Raw genomic sequence first — 18,804 nt, 5'->3', positions numbered from 1 at the left:
TTCTGGGCAACAGGAGGAGAGAGAAGCTGATCTATTGAAAGGAACTGAGCCACTAACAACAAGCCACTGAGCCACAGAATCCCTTGGTGCCAACTGCCCAGGGACCAGCGCCATCACACATCCTCTTTCCGAGGTCTCATTTCTCTCTACTCATGGACGTACTTCCTTACTGGTTTATCTGACCTGAGAATTCTTCAGTCTTTGCAACTACAAGAGCCTAACTAAAGCACAGCCTGAAAATGGGATGAGAGGACAAGGACAGCCTCCTCTGAGCACTGCCCATCTCTATGCATCTATGTATGTGTCACACGGGGTCTTTCTTACCCTGCAGTCCTCATTAACAGCAAGGGCTCTGGGCCCAAGTGCCTGGAGCTGAAACCCCGCCACTTACCAGCTTCGTGGCCCTCGACAAGTTACTTAAATCTCTCTGTGCCTCAGTTTTCTCATCAGTAAAGTGGAGATAAAGGTACCCACTCCAAAGGGTTATCAATTTGAAATGAGTCAGTATTTGTAAAGTGCTTTGAACAGTGATTGCACCTTATAAGCATTCTATAAAGGTTTGCAGTAAAAATAAAATGCAGTTCTGTGAATCAAGCATTTTTCTGTTCAAGAATGAGAAAATAATTGCCCAAGGGCAAAGAGTTAATTATGTTGCATATCAGACTAGGTCCAGAACCAAATGGGATAAACATAGATGCTAAGGGTCAAATAATTTGAGAATTGTCAGAGCCATTTGGAAAGCAGATTTTTAGTAAGGCTTCCTGTCACCATGACTATTGATAAATTCTTATATCCATTGCCTTTGACTTTATTTTATAGGCAATTCCAAATTTCAGAACTGCCAATCAACATGTTTACATGCACATCGATTTACTTGCAGGAACTACTGACTTTCATAACATAGATAAGCAAATCCGTTGGCAAGTTCCTATTCTTCTTAGAATTTTTATTGTTATTTAGTCTTTCTTGCATTGTGAGAGTTAAATTCCATAACTATTATTCCTTTTCCATATTCTTTTCAACATAATGTTCTGTTAAAAACATTTCAACGGATTTCCATTTCATCTGCATGACAGAAAAGCCACAACTTTCTTTCTATTTTCCTTAGCTGTGGATTTATGTCTTAAGTAAACTGTTATTACTGGAAGGGCCAAACAAAGCTTTTAGCCATGGCTGTCAAAAAACTTTTAAATTGGTTTTGTAACTGTCACAGCTTCACTTTGGTGCTGTCATTATAATTAGGTTGTTTTTTGTCTGAATGTCTACGTGTCCCTGTTGGTGCAGAGTCATTAAAATAATCACTTACAATGGATTTTGATACACTATAATCATCATTGCTTGGCTGACTTTCTCCAAAGTAATAACTTTAAAATATTAAATAAAAATTAAGGTGATAAGCATGTGCAGTAGCTAAATTTAAATATTAAAATCAGTAACTCCAGCTTTAAATTAGACCTCGCGGCATGGACCACTTCAACTCAATTCAATTCAGCCAATGTTTGGAACTGGCTATTGGCTTCCTTAACGTAAATGACCTGTTGACATTACATTTATACTCATGCCTATATCTATAGTACAGTCCAAATTTGCACTCTTCAATTTTTATTATCTAATAAAAATTAATATAAAGGAAAATGTTAAATATGAATCAATATTGTCAAATATTATATAATGAGGTTTTCTATAATTGCATTATTTGATATGGATGTAGAATCTATCTACCTATTTATAAAGACAGATGCACACATATATATAGAGTTGTGTGTGTACATATATATGTACATACATGTATATGTATATTTTTTATTTATATATATTTTATATAAGGTTCTTCATTCAATTTTTTAAAGTTCCTTCAATTGCAATGTCATTTTGGTTTGCATCTTTAAAAAATAAGACAAGTTTTGGATTTGTCATTATTTTGGCATTGATTCAAAAACTACTTATTCGAATATGTAACAGCTAGTATTACCAAAATGCAAAGAGACTATAATAGAATCATCCCCAAGGCAGCAATATTTGTCAGGAATGCTTTACAGTTTTGCTAATCAAAGTGTGGCCCCTGGACCAGCAGCATCCTGGAAGCTTATTAGAAATTCAGGAACTCAGGTTCCCTCTCAGAGCTATCAAGTCAGAATCTGTATCTGTGGTCCCAGGTGATACAAGTACATATTAAAGTTTGAGAAACACTGTTATAGAGGATACTCCTTAATAGTAGGTTAAATTGGGTGACCTATGAAATTATTTGAAACTTCACAATTTCATGATTTTAAGAGTCCGTAATGACTAAAATAGAATACAACAAATATTGGCTGTAATATAGTAATACATTACAACACAAAAATGGCTGCCAACCTTCCCACCACCATCACCCAACTCCAAGATCAAAAATCGACTAAACCATATCATTTGTTTTGAAAACATGTATGTAATGGATTATATCTGCCTGGCTTTATAAATGATGAGATTTCTTTCTGTCCTTGTACTCTTAGTGGATTGCCTGTGAAGTGTATCACAGTCTGATTTAATGCTTATTTGATCATAAAACGTGTTTTCTTTCTTTCAAAAAAAATCAATGAAAACAGTTTGGCTTCATAAAGACAAAAGCATGTGTTAGTGTTTCAACCATTTGGGGGCATTACGAAGACACTCTCACAGACTCTTTCACAGAACAAGTGAAGGAATTCAGGTGGCCTGGAAAAGGCAAAGAAACCGTTTCTTTCCTAGAGTCTCCAAATGTAATGCAGGCTTGCTGATACCTTGCTTGTAGCCTAGTAAAACCCATTTTGGACCTGTGACAGCAGAACTATAAGATAATAAATTTGTATTGCTTGGAGTCACTAAGTTTATGGTAATTTGTTATAGCAGCAATAGGAAACTAATACAGCACTGTCGGTGATTTTGACAAACACTAGGTCAAATCTTCTCCTAAAAACATGGTTGTAAACGAGTGCCCAGCACAAAAAAATTCTCCCTAACCAGAGGGTTACACACAAGGTGACTTGCCATTAGAGGTCTCTGTAAAATGTATTACTATAAATACTAAATTCATGACAGCAAACAAAGCTTTCATCTTGCTTTGTGTCAGAAAGTAAGATAAGACAATGGGTCTGAAACAATGGTCCTGAGTCCACCCTCAGCCAGAAAAGCAAGAAAGGTCACTTTTATTTATTAATGCATTAGTTCTGAATGCTACTGTGAAAGGAAAGCTCTCAAGAGACTGTGAAGTTTATACCAAACATGGGTAGGGCTCCTCATGCAACTAAAATAGACATCAACATGACATGTTATCAAAATACGAGCTGATGTTTCTTTGAGTGCTTGGTTTGTGCCATGCTTCATTCCAAGCATATTGCATGCTGATGTAATAACACCACTTAATTCTCAAAAACCTGTGAGATTGAGGTACTTTTGCATCCTATTTTACTTATGGAGAAACAGGCTTAGAAAACATAAGCAGATTTCTAAGCTCACAGAGTTAGGAGGTAGTCTCAGATGTTCTAAGTCCAAAGCAGGTCCTCTCTTGCCTTCTATTAGGCTGTCAAAATTCATCTGATACTGCTCTATATATTAAAAAAGAATGAGAAGCAGCTTCCTAACCAAGAGTTTGTGGTTGAATAGAAGGTATAAGTACATGAACCCTGTATTTGAAAGCTGAAGATAATCTGTTCTTTATAGAAAAAGTGTAAGATTGCCATGATGTAATGAAATGCCAATTTTGAGCACAGGCCAAGCTGAGGCTAAATCTTGGTTCTGTGGGCCTAATTTGATCCCTCTGTGACTCAGTTTTCTCATATAGGAAATGGGCATGATAACATATACATCTCTAGGTTGTAACACGTATATAAATGAGACTATTTAGTAGAAAGTCTAGCCCATAGCAGGCATCTTGTACTCCACAACTTTTACTATTATTTCTGTATTGGGAAATAGTTGTTTATGGGAAGGTTAAGAAGGTATAACATAAGAACTCAAGTGGAAGAAATAACTAATTATGAGGTGGACCATGAAAATTCATAGACTTCCAAAAAGGTCTAAAGCTACCTCTTTTTTTTTATGGTATATATGTTTAAGTACTTCACAGGGAATCTTTCTATTTTAGTTATTTATTCTATTATTTCCCCAGTAATTTTTCCTATGAAATAGTGCCTTAAAAATTCTGAAGTTTGTAGACAAACATCCAAAAAAACCAAACTTTTGGCCCTGGAGGTCACAATATAAATTAGGACAATGTACAGCTCAGAAATCAAATCTTTCTTTATATTACTGCTTAGGCAAATAAAATAACCTATCTTAGTAAAAAAAGTTTTACCCACTGAACATTGCATCAGCCACATAGTAAAGATTGTGTTTTAACTGGATTTCAAAAATAAGCAAATTTAGAGAACAATGCAATTACAAGATGAAATTCTCAGAAAGCATCTTTCATATGAGCCGTGAGTATAAGAACAAGAACACAATGTAAAAGACTAAGTACATAAAACCTAAAATAAATCTCCCATTTGCAAGTGGTACATCTTTGGCTTCCCTTATTTAGAAGACATCAGGATATTCATTACTTCTACAATTGATATACAAAATAATTCTGTCCAATATAAATAATTTGTATTAAAATGTAACATACTTCTGTCAATACTGAAGACAGAATCAATGGATGTCCTTAGAGACTCTGCCTTTTCAATCTGTCTGTCCCTGGCATGTCCTTAGTGAGCCAGGACAGAAGAAAATCCACATGTAACTCCCAACAAAGGCAATGAGAATCCATGAGGTCCATGTACGCCCTGCCAGCTGTCACACCTTAACAGTGGTTTGCTCTCTTTCTTGGAATAGAAAGCTGAGTAAGGGAATCCGGACACCCGGAAGTGAAAGTGTTGGAAGAAGAAAGTGGGGTTTCAGAAGATCCTTTTATCTGTTGGCCTTTTGCCTCTGTAAGAGTAAGGCTAGATGTCAAGTTATAAATTGACAAACAAATATTTATTATTATTATTAATATTTTTCAATCACCAGTTCCTGACTCTACCACACAAACTGGATTTTAACAAAAAGAAATATATGCCCAGTGGAAAACAAACACCACTAAGTGGGATCGATTATTATATTAAGCCAGTGATTTTCAAATTTCTCTCAGCCTGCGTAGAGCAGCCTAGTGGCCTCCAGTTGAATCCACTTCCCTGTATCCACACCCTTGGCAGCATCCTCCATGCTGACTCTGGACTCAGCTGTGCGAGTTGTTTTGGTCAGTGAGATGGTAGCAAAAGTGAAGCAAGCAGAGGCTTGGAAAACGCTTGTGCATTAGCACTTACTCTTGCTCCTCTTGGAGCCCTGAGCCACCACATTAACACCTCAGCCTAGCCTGTTGCATGGTGGCCATGGGCACCATTGTCCTCTTCACCCCAACTGGCAGCCAACCAATCCCAGAAGCAGAGATGCCAGATGCTGAGCGGCTGACTGCAGATGCACAGGTGAGCTCGGCTGTGCTCAGGTGATACTGGCTCAGACTGGCAGGGCTGCTCAGCTGATCCACAAATACATGAGCAAAATATAGTGTCTTTTTTATAAGCCACTAAGATTTAGTGTGCTTTATTGTTAAGCAAAAGCTAATATACCCAGCAAGCTGGTTTCTTCATCCTGGGCATAGAGCTAACCTACATCCCTCAGCTTATTAGCACTGAAGTGGGGCAATGTGATTGGTTTTCACCACTACCACCAAAATGGAAGCGATGTGTCATTGTGGATGTGTCACTTTGACAAGGGCATGCCTTCTCAAAACCCACTCTTCTCCTCTGCAGTGATTTGACAGAGACATCAGACAGAGACATCAAAAGATAACAGTTTCTGCAAACAAAATTTTGCAAGTGTTTACGTATACATGGATGTAGGCATAAGCCATCTCGAACTGAGGGTGCAGGGGAGTGCACTTTGCCCCACCAGTGCTGGAGCTGCAACTGTGTCCTCTCCCCCCAGCTTCCTGTTCAGTAATGTCACCTTGGTGACTTGAAGTCGGCCATGATGGGAACATTTGCACCACGGAAATTAGCAAACCAGTCAGGACTTCCCTGCTTCAACTTGATAGCTAACTACTCAACTTGATTGCTGCCCCAGCTCTTCTGGCATCTCTAGGGAGCAGTAGTCTGTTGTAGGATATTTGAAAACTCATGCTTTAATCATAAACAGTGGCCCTTGTGGGAAGAAAAGAGCATTTCATGGCCTTTTTCAAGGTGCTTAGCCTTGTTATTCTAGGCAGGGCCATGTGTGTGTGTGTGTGTGTGTGTTTTGTGTGTGTGTGTTATGTGTGTGTGTACCCCTTCTGATATTTAGAGACACATCATGACTCACAATACCACAGTAGTCATGTGGGTGTGATGCCTCACTAAGCACTAGAAACACAAAAAAGCTATTTCTGGGCATTAGGAGATTGTCATTAAGACTACAGGGATCTGGAAATATCAGTTGAAGTAAGAAATATTTAAAATGGAAGGCAGCTATGCTCACCACCATACCACCTGTCCAGTAAAATAGTTTGTGTTGAATTGCTTTAAACCATAATGTTTTTCCTTATGAAAGCTTCAATTTAGGATAGCATGTATTTTCTAGAGTGTAATGCCGTAAGAGATATTTACGATTTAAACTATCTTATAGAAAGAATACTCCTTAAAATCTCCTTGTTTCCTCATACTTTGTGGCCATACATTTGTAGATTAGTGGGAGAAAGGAGAAGTAAATGAAGACATGTTCAAAAACCTTTCAATTAGCTAAACTATAATTTACCGATGATTAAGAACTCCATGCCCCTAAGTGATTTCATTACTGACTTTGAAAAAAATTAAGACTGAAATTGCTAAAATCTTGGCTTTTCAACAATGAAGTGTTGACCTTGCATACTTGGCAGGACACGGGTAATACTAAAAATCAAAATATGACTTCTATAATACTTTTCCCTAATGGTCCCTGGTGTCTAGAAAAAGGGTAGAAAAATCACACCAGTATTATTCTTAGGCTTGTGTTCCTATAGACTTCACTACTGAGTTCCTACAATGCTGGACACATAGTAGATTCAGTAACAGTTTTTGACGTGACTTGATTTCACTCATGTACTGAATTGGTCATGAAGCATTTTCTGCTCCCTTCTAAAGAATGTAGCCTTAGGGGCTATACATATCTCTGCCTCCTGCATTAAATGAAAGCAACATTGGTACTCTCCACATGGCTGACTGGACATGAGCCAAGCTCCAAAAAGGCAGCTTCCCCTGAGGTATCTTGGGAAGGACTCCAATAAGAGGGATGCACTAAACTAGGTGATGGTGCTGAGACCTTCTCACTCCTAGTGAATTAACACAAGGTGAGCAAAACAAATTAGGACATTCAAGTTCAAGTAATATAATATTGTTGTTTCAAGTAATATAATCTCTTATTTGTACACTCCAAGAAGCTGCACTGTTCTGCCTTGGGCACAAGAAGACCCAGAGTGATGGTTGGCCAAAGAGGCCTCACTGTCCATGTCTGGCAATAAGCCTCTGCCAGTGACAGTGACAGGGCTGCCCCTTCCTCATGATCCTCAGATTCTGAGGGTAAGTCAAGGGTAAGTGAAATGCCAGAGTACAGGCACGAACATGTTATAATTGTCCCACTAGAGCTCCACCCACCACATAGTTACCGAACAATCTCACCGGATTTTGACAAGAGGTGCTTTCTTAATCTTAGTTATCAGTATTGTTGTGAGTTTTTTTTTTTATCCTTGTCTCATGAATGATTTCAGGGAGGAGTTAGGAAGGGCTACCAAAGGACTGCTAGACAGGTGACACTTAAAACCACGATGGTTTTAAGATCTTTGGAGACACTTTAATTGACATTCCATAGCTAATTAAATTCCTCCATCTAGACTCACTTGAAACTTACTTTTATATATTTATTTTTATTTTTAGTATTAAATGGTGGGCAGGTAAACACAAAACTTTTGTTTTAGACTCAAGAGAGAAATTACAAATTCAAAAATTAAATTAACTAATTGTCCTTTTTTATACACTGTATATCTAATGTAATGTAAGACCTTACTTGTGATATTGATGAATGCATAAATAAAGAGAACTAATTTTTAACCACATAGTGTCTTTGATGAGAGACTCATTTTGAGATATTTAAAGTATTTAGGAAAGACAGAGAAACAAACTTTAAGAATTGAACTGCTAGAAATATACAAAGTGACTTACATTTTTTATTATGCCCAAAACTGTCATCAGCCTTAGAGTACAGAAGGAGTCACACTGCTCCTCCAAACCCTTCTACCGCAGATTAACACTGAGAAAATACACAGCAGTCTCAAACCCTGGCTTAAGGTTTTAAAGACTTGCAAAAAACAAAACAAAACAAAAAACAAAACAACTCATCATTTTTTCTAAAGGTGACAATACAAAAAAATCTTTGACAATGGAAATTTATCCTCAATGAACATTTTATAAATGCATGGCATAAGTTAGTATATGTCTCCTAATTAATACAATTATAAATACCGAAGAGTCACCAGGATTCATTCAAACTGGAAGATTAAAACATCAAATGATTTAGGAATTTAGTTTGAGATAAGTTAACGTACAAATAATTTTAAATGTTCTGAATATTTCTTTCTTCCAATAAGGCTTAAAAAATTAAAGAAGCAAAACCCCGTAATTGCCAGTAAGATAGATAAGTAAATAAATAATGATAGCACTAATTTAATCTTATTTTTTATTGTAGTATGCCTGATCTTCTGGTGTCTGTTCTGAATATAATTATTATTTGCAATATATGTGTAAAGTCAGGCTATATTAGATATATATTAAATATATACATTTAAATAGATATATATGGAATATTTAGAACTGAGGATTTGGCCATAACTAGCTTCAAGACTACATTAACCTTTTTCGATGAACCTCTTAGGTACCCTCTTTTGCCTTTAGTTACTTTATTTTCCTGTTTTTAACTCTCATTCCAGGTAACTGTAGAATTACATTCTATTTTTCCCCAAACCTTTTTCTTCAAACCAGTTGTTTCCTGTTTTGCTGTTAGAAAGTGCAAATGAGTGTGTGTGCATGTGTGTGTGCACGTGTGTGCCTGGAGGAGGGATCACTGGGCATCGCATAAGGGGAGGGGAGTAAGAATTCATGTCTGCTGTGTGTGAGGGCTGGAGGGCTGCGTCCTGCATGTGAATGTGTGTGTATGATCACATATAATCCAGTGTGTTTTGCCAAGTGCCTACTACGTGGAAGAGGCAACAGAGAAGAAACAGAGAAACAGAAAAGAAGGTGAGCAAATATAACTAAGTACTCAGAAATCACTTTCTTGAGGAGGCTTTGTTTGACCTGATTTTGAGGGTAGGGATTTTAGGACGGAATGGGGAAAACAATTTAAAAAAATTGAAAGACTGAATTAATGACAGATTAGATTTGGAGAGGACAAAGAGAGGCATTATGGGTTGGTACGCAGTTTTCTGGAAATGCAAGAAAAGCCTGATTTCTCTGTGGGAATGGGTGAGGGAGAGGTGCATTTAGTTTTTGATTTGAGACGTGTCTGTGTGAATGCCTGGGAAACACGCCTGCTGGACACCTGGAAACACACTTCCAAGACCCCAGAAAGAAAGCAGGGTGGGACCTAAAGGCTGCGAGTCACTGGGCCAAGGGCATGTGAGAGAGCTGACCTCCTGGATATGGGCAGGACGCCCCGAGTAGCTAACAGGGTTGTGAACATGTGCCTACGGCAATGACAGTCATCGCTACACAATGAGGGGGCCACAACATCCCAGGCACCATGCCATGTATTTTATGCACAGTAGATCATTTCCAATTCTTACACAATCTTGAGTGATATTATTACCCCCATTTCTCAGGCAAGGAAACTGAGGCTCATAGAGATTATGCAAATTGCCCACGTTCTCCTCAGCCACACTGTCTTAGCGAGACCATATTGTCTCCTCACCCTGGTCCGTGAGTACAGAAGAGGCTAGCTTCTGCAGGGAACCTACATTCGCGTGGGCTCCATCAGTTCTTGAAATTATCTGCAAGTCTTGGGAGGGTTAAGAAGATAGATGGTTTAAGAAGTGCCTAGGATGTCACTTCATACCTTGAAATACACACATCACGCAGTCCACCTCCCCCAATTTTAGCCTTCAGTGGAAATATTTTCAAAAAGCATTGAAACATGACAGTAATAATTTTGCCACAATTTGACCTACTTATGGTAAGAACCTGTTACCTTTGTTCTTTACAGAAAGAGGCACACAATGGGCTGTTTCCAGAGAGACACCGAGCTCGACCACGCCAGGTCTCATGCATACATATTTTCATTTTCTTGTCAGAGACTTTCTTCACTGTAATAGATCATGGGGGTGTGTTGGAAGGTGGCTCAAAAGTGTGCAGCCACATCTGTCAAATTGTCAAGAGATGAAAACTCCTTTCTGAGAGGCAGGGGAAAAACGGCTTGTCACAGCAGCCGCTGAGGAATGAGACTCCAATTTAATAGAGTTCTATTTATCATGCATTGGAGTGACCCTTTCTAGCAGCTGTTCCTTATGCTAACATAGAGTTTACATAACTGGTCGGCTTGACGTGAAAAGACTCAATTTATAACTTTTCACCTTTCTGATATTCATACTTAAGCACATATTGGAGAAACCTTATAAATGATTTCTTTAATATCCCATGAAAGATTTGCCTTATTGCCTAAAGGTGGTAGAGATGCAAAACGTACCTTATGTCAAGCACTTATATCTAGGATTTGTCTTTCTATCTAATATTTTAATGTCTTCTTATTTAGATAGAAGCAACATACCCTTTAGAAAGGCACAGAATTTCTGAAAATCATTTAGAAAAATCAATAAATGAGCAAATGAGATAAATAAGAAATCTATAGCAAATATAAGAAGTCCATGAATATAGGAAAAAATTTGCAACATCCATGGACTTCAATCAGGGAGATGTAAACTTAACATTATGAGATACCATTTCATGCCATCAGGTGTAAAAGCCTGATAACATCAAGTGTAGACAAGGGTGTGAAACAATGAGCATGCTTACAAGTTGCTAGTAGGCAGCAAAAGTGGCCCTATCATGTGGGGAGCCATTTGGCAATATCTCATAGCATCAAAGATATTCATATCTTTTAACCCAGAAATTGTGCTCCTACCTATATATGTTAGAGTAAGTCTCACACGTGTGCAAAAAAGGCATGGACAAGGAAAGTCTTAGAATATCTGTAATAGCAAAACAATAGAAAACAACCTCAATGTCTATCAATATGAGAATAAATAAATCAATGAAACAATGGTAGTATATTTTTATAGTAGGATAATATACAGTGATGAAAATAGTCAAAAATATAAGATAGTCTGCCTGAGATGAAATCCCATTCAGTAACTAGCTATGTCACCTTCATCAAGTTATTTATGCTCTCTGTACCTCAAGCTCCTCATTTGTAAAACAGAGATCACACTAGTACCTACATTTATGGCACTGCTGTGAGCATTCAATAATTAAATACCTATAAAATACTTAGTGCCTGACACGTAGTGAGCAGTATATAAATGTTAGCTATTATTATTTCTAAGGGTAGATACATAGGTATCCTTCATATCTGTGTTTCTAAATTATTTCAGAATGTATATATTTTTAAAATGCAAGGAAACTGACTTAACATTATATTGTGAAATAGCACTAATTTACAAATTGTTCATTTGTAAGTACATAGAAACTATGTGGTGTTTCCTTAAAGAAACTATCTTAAAAACAAACACCACCTGTACTCACTAATAAATTGGAACTCACCAAATGGCACTTGTGCACAGATGGGAGTAAAACTCAGTGGAAATCAAGTTGGTGGAAGGGAGGGAGAGGAGATGGGTAAAATCATACCTAACAGGTATAATGTACACCATCTGGGTGATGGACACACTTATAACTTTGTCTCAAGCAGTACAAAAGCAATCCATGTAACCAAATCATTTGTACCTCTGTAATATTCTGAAATAATAAAAAATGAAACTATCTTATACATGGTGATTTGAACTTCAGGTCAGACTGTAAATAGCCTATTAATTTAGCCCTTAATTTACCTCTCAATTCCTGTAAGACTTAAAAGTTTAATAGGAAAATTATCCCTGAGTTACAGCTATTGAGGTCAAGTCTCACCACTTAATATGATCAAAGAGTTATGTCTCCTCTCTACCCACTCCATGAAGCAGGTGAGAGTGCCTGAGTAGTGTGGTTCCTGCAGAGATGGGGTGAGGTTTTCAGAGGGGATTAATAAGGGAGGTCTCAAATTACTCAGGGTTTGTGCTGTACTAAAATCCAATATTTGCCTCAGCATACCTGCTGCTTCTATTGCAATTTCCAATTGGCTTCTGGCCAATATCTCCCATTTTTTGTGGCCTATTATGAAACTATTTTGTCCAGTTCACCTTCACCTCTGGGTGTTTTCTGGTGAGTCTCTTTAGGGCCCTTGGCCGGGAGGCCACCAAACTCAGTCACAATCAGCCATACTTGGGTAAGAGGCAAAACAAACAAAAACAACAACAACAACAACAAACAAACAAAAAACCCCACCAAAACAACAACAACAACAATGAAAACCAGAATAAAACTCGTGTTCAAAATAAGAAAATAGAGGTTGATCAACAGACAGAAACAACGATGAGAAATGTGGCCCAAACAGAGAGCGAGAGAAAGGCACAGAAAGTAGTCACTTGGGAAGCCAGATTACACTTGCAATAAATGCTCTCTTTGAGCATATGGTCTGTTTCTTGCAACCAAATAATTCCTGACTAAAACAAATACTCACTGATTCTCACAAACCCAGGAAAGAGGTATTATTATCCCCATTTTACATAAACATATCCAAGCTCATACCACTAAGTAGCACAGCTAAAATATGTCTGTTTCCAGAGCCTTTTCTCTAAGAGGCTACAATAGTGTGATTTATTCCCCCTCAAAAAAGATGACGTATTGGGGATTTATTAGTAAAGTGAAGATAAGGATGTGTGCAGCTGGGGAGGCAGGAGTGGGAGGGAAGGAGGTTATGTCAGGAGACGTGCATTGGAGGCAGCTGTAGCTCAAAAAGGAAACGAAACCAGGTATGTGTCTTCACTTATCCACGTTCCCAGACTTTTCATTTTCACTACCACTCACCTTGTTCCCACAATAAGGACAAAGACAGGGATGGGGAACTCTAGATGATAAGTGTGTTAGCAGTGGAGATAGAACCAGAAAGACATTCCAGGAAGGACAGAGGCTGGGAGGGGGTGTTTGGGGGACTAAAGGACATTTGCTTATTTGTTCGTGATTTAGGAGTGAATTTATTAGGAATTGCATATATTTACCATGCTAAGTATTTCTTTAAACTTAGCCCTATTAAATATGGTATGAAGTTCATTAACAACTAGATAAACTTGAAAAAGTCCTAGCAAAATTAATATAATTAACATTAACATTGATGAAGTAAACATTTCAACAAGTAGCATTAGAGAACTCACTACACATAACCTATCAGGCCAACAATACCTTTCTGCTAGTCCTCCTGCTCTGAACTTGTGCTTTTGCCATTAAATTTATGAGTACATATATTTTCATTTATTATAAAAACAGAATAGACCACTTGAAGGGGCTAAGGGCACCAAATTGAATCCTTTCCTTGCATGCCTGCATATAACTCCTATTGCAGTTATAATTATAGCTATGATTATAATTATAATTTGTGTCTCAGAATACAGAATGAATTTACTGTTTCAAATTGCAGACCAAAGGAACCTATATTTCCCTCCAAAATGGCCCTACAGAGCCTATTGTTCTGTAGAAGAGTAAGAAAATCTCTATGTGTTCTAAAACATCTTAATATCTCTATAACCAATATATATAAAGAGGAAACAGATATACTATAATAATTAAAACATTTGACATGAGGTAAAATATGTGTATGTACATTAGGAATGTAGGGAAACAACAAAAACTAGTTTGATCCAACTCGCTGCTCATTGGAATATATAAAATCCTAATAGATATATGCCTGCAATGTTTATGTTTTGTCTGTATATATATTCAGAGAAAGAGAGAGAATAAACTACTATGCATAAAACACCCAATATCACAGAAGTTCCATCAAGTAAAATACATAATGCAATAGAGTTACATCGTGTATTTAATTTAATGATGTAATAATGGTGAGGAAGATTAAGCCATATCAATCAATCTGATTTTATTAAATTACCTAATTACTGACAGTAACTAGACAAAGCTACTGAAAACAGAATAAAAAGTGAAAAATATAATACATAGACCCAATGAAGAAAGTTAGAGAATTCAAAGCAATTTAGCCTAAAATAAGGACAGAGATGATTTTTTAATGTACTTCATTTACAAGGGGATTTGAGCCAGTCTCCATTCATACTGAGTTATGATCTTAAAATTTTGAAATTTTAAAAACATAAAACATATAAAAAGACTGTTTTTGAATAATTGAAATTGATGCACAACTTTGTGATCTAAACTTACATTATTATAACTTATTTCACAGGTCACCTAAACAAATGCCTCCTGAGACCCAGCAGGTAATGTGAATGGGGAAAGCAGGCCCAGCATTATGCAGGAAGCACCCAGGGAGAGCATTCACTCTACAAAGAAACACGCTCACTCTCTTTGTTTTCCATAAACACAGCATTCTCTTAAAATGCCTTCTATTCATTCATGCAATTGTGTATGTCTTTATACATTTCTATATATTTATGAATTTATTTATTTATTTATTTATTTATTTTCCCACTGTAGAATCATGGATAAAGAGAAATATCTTTCTAAACTGAGGAAAATAAATGTATGAATCCACAGGTAAATAAAACACTCACTTCCAGGGTTGTGGAAACAATATGAAGAGTTGGGAAACTGAGGTGCAATGGAGACACTGTGCCCTAGATAATATGGCAGGCACCATCCAGCTTTGGCAAACTGTAACCACGTGGAAATGAGAGCCCTGTGTTGCCAGATCATTTTATTTTACAAGGGGGGTGGTATATACAGATTTTCATGTAAAATACTCTATTTGCTAAACTTTGGGCTGAATTCAAAAACAAACTTCCACTCTAAGAACAAAACCAACAATTCCTAACAGTCAAAAAGGGACTCTGAGCCACCAGTTTGCCATCTCTCAGATATTATTGATACTTTATTTTTTCCAATGTATTTTAACAATTGCAAAATTACCGACTCAATTTAATTACAGTTCAAATGTTTCATTCCAATAAACTCTACTTTTTTGTTAAAATAGAATTGGTTTGGGTACCTTTCAATGATGCTATTCCTAACACTATCTTTCTAAACATAGATTTATTTCACATGCTGAAGAATATAAAAGGAATTCTGTTTCTTTTAAGAGAGAGATATACCTTCATTAAAAATTGCAGGCTGCAGGACTCATTGATACTAGAAATTTGGGGCAATTTGGGATGGCATTTCACCAAAAGCATGGCACTTATATTTGTTCCCAACGTGCCAATCTTTCTCCTCTTCATTTTGACATACTCACCACCTTAGTATATTTGGGGATAGATCACTTCTCTTTATTTAACTAGTTTTCAAACAGATAATAAGAATGTTCTAGTGTGGAGGTCTGTGTGTAGAAGGAAACACACATTTCCTCTGAGACGTTACATTCGCACACATACAACTCTAACAGTCACACTGGGAACTGAGGGCCGTTGGTTGGTTCTGATCTCCAGATGTGGGAGCTCTGCCCTTTCCGTTTTTTTAATTTCAAAATATTACACGGTTACAAATGTTTTTGATTACATGTATTGATTTTGTTATGCTTGAGTTCGGGTTGTAAGTGTGCCCATCACCCAGATAGTGTTCATCATACCCATTAGATAGGTTTTTGCCCATGCCTTCCACGGATCCTGCTTGATTTCCACAGAGTTTTACTTCCCTCTGTGCACATGTGCGCTCATCAGTTAGTTCGTTTAATAGTGAGCACATGTGGTATTTGTTTTTCTATTCTTTAGATACTTCACTTAGGATAACAGTCTCCAGTTTCACCCAAATTGCTGCAAAAGGCCTTAATTCATCCTTCCTCATGGCTGAGTAGTATTCCATGGTATATAATATATATATATATATATATATATATATATATATATATATATATATATATATACCATGCTTTGTTAATCCACTGATGAATTGATGGGCACTGGGGTTGATTCCACATCTTTGCAACTGTGAATTGTGCTGCTAGTGCAGGTGTCTTTTTGATACCTGCATTTGAGTGCAGGTGTCTTTTTGATAAAATGACTTCTTTTCCTGTTGGTAAATACCCAGTAGTGGGATTACTGGATCAAATGGTAGGTCTACTTTTAGTTCTTTGAGGAATCTCGATACTGTTTTCCATAGAGGTTGTACTAATTTGAAGTCCCACCAGTAGCATACAAGCGTTCCTTTCTCTCTGCATTCATGCCAGCATCTACTCTTTTTGGACTTTTTAATAAAAGCCCATCTAACTGGGGTAAGGTGTATCTCATTGTGATTTTAATTTGCATTTCTCTGATAATTAGTGACGAACATTTTTTCATATGTTTATCAGCCATTTGTCTATCTTTTTTTGAGAAGCTTCTGTTGATGTCTTTTGTTCACTTTTTAATGAAGTTGTTTGTTTTTTCCTTGCTGATTTCTTTGAATTCTTTGTAGATTCTAGTTATTAGCCCTTTATCAGATATATAGCTTGTGAATATTTTCTCTTATTCTATAGGTTGTCTATTTGCTCTGTTGATTATTTCCTTAGCTGCGTAGTAGCTTTCTAATTTAATCAAGACCCATTTATTTGTATTTGTTGTTGCTGTGATTGCCATTGGAGTCTTATTCATATATTCTTTGCCTAGGTGGATATCTAGAAGAGTTTTTCCAATATTTTCTTCTAGAATTCTTATGGCTTCATCCGTTACATTTAAGTCTTTTATCCATCTTGAATTAATTATTGTGAGTGGTGAGAGATATGGATTCTGTTTCAATCTTCTACATGTGGCTGTCCAATTTTCCCAGCACCATTTATTGAATAGGGATTCTTTTCCCTAGTGTATTGTTATCTGCTTTGTCAAAGATTGGTTGGCTGTATGTGGATGGTTTTATATCAGGGTTCTATGTTCTGTTTGATTGGTCTATGTCTTTATTTTTATGCCAATGCCATGCTGTTTTGGTTACTATTGCTTTGAAGTATAGTTTGAAGTTTGGTAATGTGATACCTCCAGATTTGTTCTTTTTGCTTAAGATTGCTTTTTTAAGATTGCTATTCAAGCTCTTTTCTGGTTACAAATGAAGTGTAGAATTATTTTTTCTAGATCTGTGAAATATGATGTTGGTATTTTGATGGGAATTGCATTGCATCTGTAAATCACTTTGGGTAGTATGGACATTTTAACAATGTTGATTCTACTGATCCATGAGCATAATATGTTTTTCCATTTGTTTGTTGTGTCATCTGTGATTTTTCCTCAATGTTTCATAGTTCTCTTTGTAGAGATCTTCCACCTCCTTAATTAAGTATCTTCCTAGGTATTTTATTTTCTTTTTAGTTATTGTGAATGGTATTGAGTTTTTGATTTGACTCTCAGCTTGACTGTTACTGGTGTATAGGAATGTTACTGATTTACATACATTGATTTTGTAACCTGAGACTTCTGTAAACTGAGCCTTAAATGCCTACATTAAAAAAACAGAGAGATCCAAAATTAACAATCTAATGACACATCTCAAGGAACTAGAAAAAGAAGAGCAAACCACACCCAAAGCTAGCAGAAAAGAAGAAATAACTGAGGTCAGAGTAGAACTAAATGAGATAGAAAATTAAAAAAATAATACAAAGGATCAGTGAAACAAAAAGTCAGTTCTTTAAAAAGATAAAATCAGTGGACCTCTTGCTAGACTAACCAGGAATAGAAGAGAAAGGATGCAAATATGCTCAATCAGAAATAAAAAATGATAACACAGAAATAAAAAATATCATCTGTGAATGCTATGAAAATCTCTACACACATAAACTTGAAAACGTAAAGGAAATGGACAAATTCCTGGAAACACACAACCGCCCAAGACTCAATCAGGAAGAAACAAAACTCCTGAACAGACAAATAATAAACAATGAGATTGAAGCAGCAATAAAAAAAATCTTCCAACAAAAAAAAGCTCCAGACCAGAGGGATTCACAGCTGAATTTTATCAGACCTACAAAGAAGAGTTGGTACCCACATTGCAGAAATTATTCCATAACATCAAGAAGGAGGGAATCCTCCCCAGCTCATTCATGAAGCCAATATCACCTTGATACCAGAGCCAGGAAAGGACACAACAAAAAAAGAAAATTACAGACCAATATCCCATATCAATATAGATGTAAAAATCCTCAATAAAATAGTAGCAAACCAAATTCAGCAGCAAATCCAGAAAATAATCCACCATGACCAAGTGGGCTTCATCTCAGGGATGCAAGGATGGTTCAACATACATAAATCAATAAATGTGATTCACCACATAAACAGAAGAAAAAAAAGACCATGTGATCATCTCAATAAATGAAGAAAAAGCATTCAACAAAATTCAACAACCTTTCATGATAAAAACCCTCAACAAAGCAGGCAGAGAAGGAACATATGTCAAAATTATAAATGCCATAAATGAAAAAACCCACAGCCAACATCATATTGAATGGGGAAAACTTAAAGCATTCCCACTAAGAACTGGAACAACACAAGGGTGCCCACAGTCACCTCTTCTATTCAACACAGTGCTGGAAGTCCTAGCC

The 18,804-nt window shown here is 36.7% G+C and overlaps 1 protein-coding gene across 2 annotated transcripts in view; it reads right to left on the bottom strand.

Annotated features, from left to right (window-relative positions):
- The window catches only part of NALCN (sodium leak channel, non-selective), a 320,738-nt gene that overhangs the window by 177,717 nt on the left and 124,217 nt on the right, over positions 1-18,804 (bottom strand). The gene's annotated exons all lie outside the window — the stretch shown is intronic.

The sequence above is a fragment of the Lemur catta genome, chromosome 13, assembly GCF_020740605.2.
Source record: "Lemur catta isolate mLemCat1 chromosome 13, mLemCat1.pri, whole genome shotgun sequence".
NCBI classification, from domain to species: domain Eukaryota; kingdom Metazoa; phylum Chordata; class Mammalia; order Primates; family Lemuridae; genus Lemur; species Lemur catta.
Note: the sequence above shows the minus strand (reverse complement) of the source record. Positions and strands in the feature narration are given on the sequence as shown.